Genomic DNA, 11710 nt, shown 5'->3' with positions numbered 1-11710 from the left:
AGAAATCCACCTGCCTCTGCCTCCCAAGTGCTGGGATTAAAGGCATGTGCCACCACCGCCCGGCTAGATATTTTCTTTACTTACATGTCATACGATATCTCTTTTCCCAGTTTCCCCTCCAAAAAAACCCCCAAAAACCCAAAACCAAAAAACAACAAGAATAAACCCCTGTACTCCCCCTCCCACCCTGCTTGCCACCCATCCTCTCCTGCTTACTGGCCCTGGCATTCCCCTACACAGGGGCATAGAACCTTCACAGGGCCAAGGGCCTCTACAGATTTATTTATTTATTTATTTATTTATTTATTTATTTATTTATTTATTTATTTATTAATGTATACTGTCTCTGTCTTCAGACATACCAGAAGAGTGAATCAAATCCCATTACAGATGGTTGTGAGCTACCACATAGTTGCTGGGAATTGAACTCAGGACCTCTGGAAGAGCAGTCAGAGCTCTTAACCACAAAGCCATCTCTCCAGCCCGATATTTTCTTTATTTACATTTCAAATGTTATCCCCATTCCTGGTTTCCCCTTCAAAAACCCCCTATCCCCTCCCCCTCCCCCTGCTCACCAACCCACCCACTCCTGCTGCCTGGTCCTGGCATTCCCCTATACTGGGGTATCAAGCCTTCACAGAACCAAGAGCCTTCCCTCCCATTGATGACAGACAAGGCCATCCTCTGCTATATATGTGGCTGGTGCCATGGGTTGTTCCATGTGTACTCTTTAGTTGGTGGTTTAGTCCCTGGGAGCTATGGGGGTACTGGTTGATTGATATTGTTGTTCCTCCTATGGGACTGCAAACCCCTTCAACTCCTTTGGTCCTTTCTCTAGCTCCTCCATTGGGGACCCTGTGCTCAGTCCAATGGTTGGCTGAGAGAATCCAACTCTGAATTTGTCAGGCACTGGCAGAGCCTCTCAGGAGACAGCTATATCAGGTTCCTGTCAGCAAGCACTTGTTGGCATCCACAATAGTGTCTGGGTTTGGTAACTGTATATGCCACCCAGCTATCTTATTTTCTGTGCTTTTGCTTGATATCTCTAAGAATCAAGGGGTCATGGGATGCTGATTCATGGAATAATTAAAAGGGAACCTGGGGTAATAACTGAATTAATAGGTAAATAAAAAAATTGGGCTTTTGATCTGCAAGAGATGAGCTATCCAGAGAGTTTTTAGAATAGCAAGAGAAAGCTGTCCAGAGCAGAGCAGAGCAGAGCAGAGCAGAGCAGAGCAGAGCAGAGCAGAGCAGAGCAGAGCAGAGCAGAGCACAGAGAACAATCTAGAAAGCTGTCTCAAGTAGAACATAGCCCATCAGCTTGGAGCCACAATTTGACATTGAGTTGTTTGTTCTGCCACTCCCAGACACCCCTTCACTCAGGGCTCTAGACCTAGCTGAGGCTGGTCATTTACAAACAATAAAATGATCCCTAGTGATATTCTGCTATGCATATAGACCTGTGTCTTTGTCAGTTATAGTCAGAGTGGCAGTGGAAGGGAACAAACACAAAGGCCCACAGGCAAATATTATGTGGAAAGAGAAAGAAAGGCCTTGGGGCGCAGAGCTCTGGATGGTAAGTCTCCATCTATTCCTTCCCTCAGAGCTCAGGGAACCCTACGGAAGAGGAGGCAGAAGTGTGGGAGCAAGAGGGTATGGAGAACAAAATCTGCTAAACCAACTGAGCAAAGTTCATATGAACTCAGAGTCTGGGCAGCATGCTCAGAGCCTACACAGGTTGTACTAGGTCCTTTGGATCTATTTATAGCTTTCAGCTTAGTACTTTTATGGAAATCCTGAGTGTATGAATAAGTAGATCTCTCTCTCTCTCTCTCTCTCTCTCTCTCTCTCTCTCTCTCTCTCTCTCTCTCTCTCGCCTTCTCTTGGCCAGTGCTCCTTCTGCTTGTTTGTCTTGTCCAACATTGAAGGGACATCTTCTCGTTTATCTTATCATATTTTACTTTGTTATAAAACCCATTGAGATAAAAAGCAAAAAGCAAACCAAAAAGTCCACAAACAACAACAACACCCCAAACCTCATCTGCCTAGTTTTCTCTAATCTTGGGCAATGTGTATGTGTGTATGTGTGTGTGTGTGTGTGTGTGTGTGTGTGTGTGTGTGTGTATGCATATGTGTTTGGGTCTGAGGTTGATGTTGGATGACCTTCCACTACATTATTCTTTGAGGCAGGCTGAATGGGAAGTTCACCAATTCAGTTAGATTAATTGTCTAGAAAGCCTCAGGGTCCTTCCTGTCTTTCCCTTCCCAGTGCTGGGTTTATGGGCACATGCTTACATTAGGTTTTCTACATGAGTCTTGGGGATCCTAGTACAGGTTAAGCTGGAACAGCAAGATCTTTATGCACCTAGTCATCTCCCTAGCCTCTAGGCTTCAGGACCTGATCTGCATTTCCTGGTTATACTCTGGTTTTTCAACCATGGGATATATGGTCATTATATCATAAGGCAAGGCACGGAGTCTAGAGATGGTACAGTCTCCACCCAGACACGCTTAAAGGTGATGAGTGACAATCCTTCAAGCCTGTGGTGTCATGTGACTCCAATAAACTCATGTTGCAAAAGTGGGAACAAAGCAGAATGCAAAGAGTAAGGCAGTGGAAGGGCCAGCTCTGAATCTGTCTTGGAAAAAGTAGGAGACTGATGGGAAGTACCTGTGGAGGTGGAGTATTTCTTGAAGTTGAAAGGATTTACGGAGATAATTCCTGGGAACCTGAGGAAAAATCAGATTGTCCAGAGTAAAGTGAAACCTTTCTTAATTTCAGAAAGCTTGTAAGAACAGCACAGAAAAGGAATCCTTATGGAATGGTGGAGCCAGAGAAGGAACGGGACATGGGAGGCAAGGCTAAGCATTTGCTAGAGTTCTGGTCCTCAGTTGTGGTTGTTTAAATAGTTACTGCCCCCTACTCCCAGTCTCATATGTTTGAGTACTTGTACATAGGGAGTGGCATTATTAGGAGGTATGGCATTATTCAAGGAGATGGGGCCTTGTTAGAGGAAGGGGGTCATTGTACAGGTGGGCTTTGAGGTACCTTAAATGTTTAAGGTACGCTCAGTGTGAAATACATTGTGCTTCTCGCAAGTCAAGATGGAGAACTCTCAGCTCCTTCTCCAGCATCAATGTCTGCCTGCATACTGCCATACTTCTCACCATGATGATAATGGATTAGACCTTTGAAACTGTAAGCCAGCTCTAATTTAATATTTTCCTTTATAAGAATTGCCTTAGTCATGGAATCTCTCTCCTCACAGCAGTGGAAGCCCTAAGACATCACTGACAGTAGTAGTTCCAAAGACGCAAAGAGTTGAGATCTCTCATGAAATGCGAAGACTCAGAGGAAGGTTACTTAGTCCTGCCAGAAAACAATATAAAAGACCAATTCAGCATTCTTGTGTGGAGATGAAGCAGAGTAATTGCTTTTAAACACACACACATTCCCCCCCCCCTTACATACACACACACACACACACACACACACACACATGTGCACTAGGTCCTGGTTTTTATATTTTGGTATGAAGAAGAAATTAGTTTTTGACAGAAACTCCTGTAAGAACTGAAGTGGTATTGAGCAAAGGTGCTGGTTTTATTTTCCTGCAATACACTGGTTATTTTGAGCATATAAAGAAGAGCATTTGTTTTGAAGGATGAAACAACAATGGTGGGAAGCCAAAGGTTCTGCCTTGCTAGCCTAGAGCTCATGCTTGTGTCTCCCACTAACAATGTTCGAGAGTAAGCTGGAGTAAGTCACTGTCTTTCTTTGTGTCTCTGTTTCTGCTGCCGTAAGTTAGAGGGTGGCCCCCTGATCATTTGGAAAGTTTAAATCGACTCTCAGAATTCCTATTCTAGAAGAAAGTGGGGCAAAGCATTTTACACTCAATTCCTCTTTAATTTAGTGTAAAATACCAGAAAATTAAGGTTGACATTATTTATCATGACTTACTTCGCTTGGAATGCTAGAAAAGGTTATTATGGCGTTAATACAATGGAAGGTGACATTTTCCTACAAACTGGCAGGATGATTAGAGTAAAGAAAATAAGCACACAGGAGGTATCTCAGAGATCTTAGGTCTGGACTGTGCAGTGACAGAAGATGAAGGTTAAGGGCTGCCAAATTCATTGCTCTCTGAGTCACAGTTTAAAAAAATTATGCCACAGACAATGCTCATTTAAATAATTTATTGCAGGGAAGAAAAAATGATCCAGACAGGATGGTAGGTGTGTAGTTCTAATGATATAATTATTCACCGTCTCAAATAATGGCCTCCAAACAAGAGTTGCATTTTTCTTTGCTTTCAGATTCTATTTTGAATGTTCTGTTTGATACCAATGTACCTCTCAATGGTTTACGTGTTTCTTACACAGACCAAATATGCACTTAGTACATGAAAAGAAACACCATCGAAGGCTTCCAGAGGACATGGTCTGCTCCTTTTTTAGGATAGAGACAGGGAAGGGCAAAGATGAAGTTTTTGACTGTTTATACAGCAGCTCCGCAGACTGGGTCACCCAGGACATAATTATACAGGCTAGGATTGAGTCCCAACTCAGGGAATGAGGTTTACTAATTAGAAGAGAAAGAGTTCAGTCATGCTTCCTTTTCTCTTATTTTAGAGAGCCAAGAAGGAGGTTAACAGAGCAACGGCATCTGAGGTGAGTGAAGCAGGCTTGGATCACATCGTGAGGAGTTGAAACACTGCTGCAGGTGGCACAGCTCGCTCTACTTTCTAAAAGCATCTAGCTTTTACAGGAAGGATCTAATTTCTGAGTTAAGGAAAAATATAAGCAGTTTAGAGAAAGTTAAGCTAAGCCCAGGCAGCTGTATCCTAGCTGGCAGCTTGAGCTGCTGACTGGGGTGTGGCTCCCAGTCTGCCTGGGTTGATGCTCACTTTGGTTACAAACGTCTGGAAGCTCAGCTGTCCCTTCTCTGCCTGGTTAACAAGCTGCCATTCAAGGCTGAACACTCCTGTCTCCGTTTGCTCTGTAGTTTTAAAAGAACTTTGCAGTAAAATAAATGTATTCCTTCAGAAGAGTAAAACAACTTAATTATTTCACATTTTGGCCTTTAAAAATAAGATGGGCTTTTATGGCAATTTCCTGGACTGAGCAGACATGTAAATGTGTTGGCTAATGCAGCGACAATTTACATTTTAAGTTATTTTCTTCCTTGTAATTATGGATTTGAGTGGCAAGATTGCTCCCATCACAGCTGGCAGTATTAGTTTTACTATTGCCAGTTTGAGGAGAGGCACAATAGATAAATGTTCTAAAATGCAGTAGGTGCCTCTCAGCTTTATTAGAATGAGTAACTGTGTGATATATTTTCTGCTTTATTGTTCCTTGTAGAGAGTGGAGTTGTGTTTGAATGGGACACTATTTGGCAAGGGACTCCAGATGATCAAAACATGACTTTCTTGCCTTGTGACACTGTTCTTTCTCCACCGATGAAGTCAAACACAAGACTATTGTCTTCTCATTACCTTGCATGTGATGTGCATGGCTTATATGGATCTCACTTCTGTCAAATGTCACCAATGCACAAGAAACTGCAACAAGAGAAAAGCCAATAGCGAGCAAATGCTTGATAGTGAGCTGTCTGAGTGGTATATATGCTTGTGTGTTTATATGTATGCACTGTGTGTGCAACCAGAGGTTAGAGGAGAACTCATGTGTCTTCTGTTAACATTCTCTACTATGTTCTCTCAAATAAGGAGCAGCCAGTGAACTCTTGTGATCTTTTTTCTTCCTCTATCACCCCAAGTGCTGGGGTTGTGGGCATTCCTGTCCATGCTTAACTTTCTACATTCATGGTGAAGATCTAACTGCAGAGACTCACATTTTCGAATCAAGTGCTGTTGCCAATGGCACTGACTCCTCAGCTCTAAATATTTTCTTCTTAAGTCTTGGGTTACTGACGCTGAAGTTAATAGTGTGTGTGGGGAAGGCCAGAGGGGGGAAACCAGTGTTCTAAGGCTAAGTGGCCCCGTGTTGTGTAAGAAGGAGGCTGAACAAGCTATGGAGAGCAAACCAATAAACAACATTCCTCCATGGACTCTGCTTCAATTACTGCCTCTAGGTTTCCGACCTTGAGTTCTTGCTTGCCTTGGCTTCCTCCAATGACAGATTTTTAAAGTGTAAGATGAAATAAATGTTTTCCTCCCCAGGTTGGTTTTGGTCAGTGTCTTATCACAGCAACAGGGGAGCAAACTAGACAGAACATGCTTTATTTCTAAATTGTAATCTATTTTTTTTCAATATCTTCATCTCAAATATGACAAGTAATAAGATTATCATTTGTCTTTAGGGAAAATTTGGATGTGCCATTTAAATGCATCTTTAAAAAGCTTTGCAGATATATTCCTTTCTAGCACAGTAACCAGGATACATGCTCTAAATCACTACACGAGTAAGGAGGGAAAGCAAGGCCACAACACATCAGGATGAGGTCACTGAAACAGCCTGGCTCACACACCACGATGCCAGTAAGTCTTTGAGAACTGGGAGCATTGCTTTAGTCTTTTTGACATCACTAGAACTGGACTTTAGAAGTTTAGACAGCCAGCAAGTGAGAGAGAAGACGACCACTGTTTTATTTTTTCTGGTTCCCACGAGTTGTGCTTTGAGCCTTTCACACATTGTATGTCTTTAAGGAAGAAGTAGGGAGAGAATGGAAAGTGAAACACAGTTTGCTCAGTTTGGCAAAAGTAGTTTCTTCAAGCTTCATGGATTTTCATGTGCTCAAAATTTGTTTCAGGGGTAGACGATGAAGCTTATAGGTTTGTAGTTGGGCACAATTTATGAGATCGTTCCTCAGTTAAATGTAAAAATTAAATTTTGCCAAATGACACTCACGGTTCCATTTTTCTCAAGGTGGAACAGAAAGAGGATGCCTAGTATCAGATCTTCCTGATTCTTACAACATCTCCCCTGCTGGCAATTACTAACTCATACTGTGGTGGTTTCTACTGTTTATATCTTGCTGTATTTGATAGGCTGAAGATTTATTTGAATGTGGATTGAACTGATCAAAATACATGATTTGAATGCTGATATTAACCTCCGAAATCATTAGCTCATACAAGATAGATTTTTATTAAGTTCTGTGCATGTACTAGTTCTGCCTGCTCATTTCTTCATGGTAACCATATAAAAACATTGCTCATTTGATTCATAGCACTGAAACTAAGAGTATAACTTAAGATATAAAATCCTCTACTCCTGGGGTTTGTAAAAAATGCAAATGTACTGATGTTCACATTTTGTTTTGAAACAAGATCTCTCTATGTAGTCTTGGCTGGCCTGGAACTTGCTATGTGGACCAGGGTGGTGTCAAATTTACAGAATTCCACCTTTTTCTGCCTCCCAAATTCTAAAGATTAAAGATGCCATCATGCCTTGCTTTGATGCTAACATATTATGGAACATAGGTGCATAAATATTTTATTTTTAACTCTAATTAGGATAAGTAACAGGTGATCCAGACGCTAGCAGACGGTAAGAAAAAGTCAAGGCTAGCCCTCAGGGAGGCAAGGAAGCAGATACAGACGATGATGAGAAAGTGTTCCCAATATTGTAAGCACTTTTAATTGTTTAAGAAGGCTCATGAATTGGGATTTTATGTAAAACATCTGATGTTGGAAATATAAATATAGATTAAAGTACTTCTTAACATTGCATGAGAGAGACCACATTAAAACAAACAAATGGACAAACAAATGAATAAACAAACACATCTGGTTTGATCCACTTCTGCCAGTTTGGAACCTGTGGTTTATATGGTAATTACAACTTTTTCTCCTGTGTCATGCTGTAGTGCATGCTAGAATCCTTCTGGCTGGACATTTTTGCTTACATAATATTTGAATTAATATGGTTCCAGCAGCACTTGTTGGTTTCCTGGCTCTTGGCCAACTCTGCTCCACTCACTGATTCTCTGAAACCCAGTGTTGTATTCAAAGCCAATGATGTACCTGTCACCATCCTGCCATTATTTCTTCTGGCCAGTCAATATATTCTTCTAAGTCTTCTTAAATATATCTTGATCCTGTCCTCTGTTCAACCTTAATTTCGGATTCTCTGCTTCTGTGATTGCTGTAATTGCCTCTTAATCCTCTCTACCTTGTCAGAGTTGTTTAGTGAAAATGCAAATATAACCTTATCACCTCGTTTTTTTTAGAGCTAAACCTAACCTCCTTGGGCCAGCAATGACCCTGCCTCTCTCCCTGTGCCATGTTTATCAACAGCTGCCTCTCCATCTGTGAATATGAAAGTTCTTGCATTTCTGTACCACAGATGCCCTTTTCTGACCCTGTGCCTTTGCTCACGCTGTTTGCCCTCCCAGTTCGTTTTCCTCATTCTTTGAGTGACTCACACTCATTTACTCATCAGAGCCCCTCTTAGGGGTGAGTCTTGTAGAAAGCTTTCTCCCAGGCTAAACACATTGTACATACTGTTTTTGAGGTAAGAGTTATTACATTACATCAACATATTTATTACTAGGCTGGATCTGAATAATGGGAATCTACTTATTTTTATTCTCTAGAGTCAATAGATATTCTGGTCAAAAGATCACAAGCAAAGCATGTTTTTCAAACTGAAATGCACAGAGACATCCCAGAATCTCTTGGAGAAGTAACGATAGAATAGAGCAGAAGTACAGTGAGGAGTAATTGAAATTCAGATGAGACAGTGTAGGTCATATGCTGGCTACACACACACACATACACACACACACACACACACACACAGACCGAGAGAGACAGAGAGACAGAGAGAGACAGAGACAAAGAGGCAGAGAGAGAAAGAGAGAGACAGAGAAAGAGAGGAGACACAGAGAGAGACAGAGATAGAGAGGCAGAGAGAGAAGAGAGACGGAGACAGAGAGAGGAGAAAGAGAGAGACAGAAAGACAGAGAGAGAGCGAGTGAGCGAGTGAGAGAGAGAGAGAGAGAGAAACAGACAGAGAGACAGGGAGAGAGACAGACAGACAGAAAGAGAGAGAGAGCACTAATGTTCAGAGATAAGGGAATTGAGTTTTTGATTTCCCCCAAAAGCATCAGGGAATGTGTCTTCTGGGTGCCATACAGCTTTCAGTAGAATTCAGTCAATGGTTCTTACATTTTAAAAATGTCCTTGCAAAGGATCTTTGACTCTAAGGTATCTTTTAATCTGGTTGCCCTTGTTCACTATTTGTTTTTGTTTGTTTGTTTGTTTTTTGTACCAGAAGTGGTCTGAATGTGTCCCACATGATTGGTAAATGGTATTCATCCCACTGGTTGATTCTCATTGGATTATAATGGCTGTGGTGGACCAGAGGAAACAAAAGTTTGTGTCCATAAAGAGTTTACAGTCTAGCTGCAAGGAAAAACAAAATATTGACTAGTCCAAGAAGGTAGCAGGGAGGAAGGTGGGCAGATGGGATGGAATAAACACCAGAACACAAACCAGCACACAGTTTCTTCCACCTGGAAAGTCTTGCTACAAAAAAAAAGTTAGTGGAACTTATTGGTGTTTGTAATCAATTTGTATTTAGTCAAGCTTCCCAACTCCAGGCACATGGCAGCCTCTTGAGACAGTAGTGGTTTAGAAAGCTCCAGGAAGAAAACAGAATCACAAAATGAGATTTACCTGGAAAGGCAGATGTGATGGTTGATTTTATAACAACTTGGTGCTGCAAAGGGATTCACAGATAACCGGTATATCATGTTTGGGGGGGTCTCATCAAGCATGGACCCAGGAGACGTTAACTGCTGAGTCAGTGGACTGAGCTAAGAAGATGGAGCCTGGCCTTCTCACTGTTGGTGGCCATCATCCAATTAACCGAGAGCTGGGACAGAAGAGCCAGAATATTCAGAAAAGGCCAATGGTCCTTTTTGCTCAGGTCTTCTGCCTCAGCCTGAGTCATATCACTAGCATTTCTGTCCTCCAATTTTCAGATAACAGATCATGGAACTTCTTGGCCTCTGTTATTAAGGAAGCCAATTACCACACTGAATCTCATATGTTTGTATATTCTTTCAGTTCCATATCTCTATCAGCCCCCATGCTTGGGGGATATTTCAAAGAGGAGACAGAAGGAATGTCAGAGCCAGAGGATGAGGATGAATGTTACAAAATAATTGTCCCCCCTGACATGACAAGGTTGACATGACAAGGTTGATGTACACATAGACACACAGTTGTTATGGTTCACTGCATAGGACCCACACAAAATCAAGCCAGTTGAAGATTCCAGCCTGGAGTGGGGAGGGCTCCTGAGAGCCCACAGGTAGGTGACAAGCTATTGGAAGTAGATGGCTGCTGAAGAATGAAGAATCATTTTCTTTGGGGTGTGGTGATCTCATACCCATGGGTGTTAATTGGATACATTGGATTACTATTATTGTTATGATGATGATGATGACGACGACGATGATGATGATGATGACATGAAATTGGAATGAAGATGGGATGGGATATGGAAGAAGCATCAAATATTAGTGTTTTCTGTCAAATATGTAAAACTTCTGCTTGCAGTGAGGAATCCAAGTCTTTTTATCCCTGTCACCTTGAGAAAGGATTCTGTAACAGTTTTCATCCCCCTTACCAGGTAAAACTGTTTATTCCAAGTTCCAGCTGACTTCTCAGAATTTAAGTTGCCTCAAGTGACTCTGCCTTGCTTTCCCTCACTTCCCTTGCATGGATTCCGTAAAAGAAGAGACTATGAGGTTAGACTTCAGCCGATGGGGAAAAAGACACACCACCCGTGTTAGTTTAAAGCCAAGTGAATGAATGAATGCCTGTCCCAGTGTATTTGCTAGCCTGGTTTGGGTCTCAGAGCACACTTTTGGAACTGTTTTTGCTTTGTGTTCCTTTGTGTGACACCAAGATTATTTTTCTGTTTCTAACAAGGCCTGAGTGAGTTCAAGAGGGATAGAGGGAGTGGGTCAGATCATGATACATTCTATATGTGTATGAATTTTCAAATAAACAAAATGTAACTGATACCACATAAGGTTAAAAGGTATTTTTTTTTTGTAAGCTAATGCTCTTTCTAAGAACAGTAATCCAGTGTGTAAGTGTGTACATCCCCTTCATTGATAGATTATGCTCACCATGTTTGGGAATCTGGGAGCAGAAGTTCCATGACAACCATCTGCAGTGGACACCAAAGGATGTTAGGTCCCTGGGCCTGCGCATGTATTCTATGAGTAGGGCTTCAGACTCAGAATTCTTCAGGCATAGAGGCATCACGTAATATGATTTTCTGTAATTAATATTCATTCTCCAGTTCAGAGCTATGGAAAAATCAGCTCAAGTCCTATAAAAAGATGTTTATTCTGGTAACAGAACTGTTAGTCCTATTTGCATGTGCAATAATTTCCTTCAACAAAATAATTTTGCCTTATTTGCAAAATAATTTTCAACCTCATAATTAAAGTAAATATGGAATGGAAAAAAATCTACCTACACTTAATATGTTTGCTGTGAAATATTAGCAGTAACTCAAGCAGGCTCAATGCTCGTTCTGGGTTACATTTTCTCTTACATATGTTAACTGAAAATTTTCCATCATGTTTGTAGAATGGGGGTGAAGAGGAATCAAGACAAAGAAAAGGGCAGTAACATTTATTGAGAGCCTGCTCTTTGCCAGAAAATTCTTATCAGTTTAGTTCATTTTCCTGAGCTTTCTAGAAGGCTGGAGGCTTTTCAAT

This window comes from Mastomys coucha, unplaced genomic scaffold, assembly GCF_008632895.1.
Source record: "Mastomys coucha isolate ucsf_1 unplaced genomic scaffold, UCSF_Mcou_1 pScaffold3, whole genome shotgun sequence".
Lineage (NCBI taxonomy): Eukaryota > Metazoa > Chordata > Mammalia > Rodentia > Muridae > Mastomys > Mastomys coucha.
Note: the sequence above shows the minus strand (reverse complement) of the source record.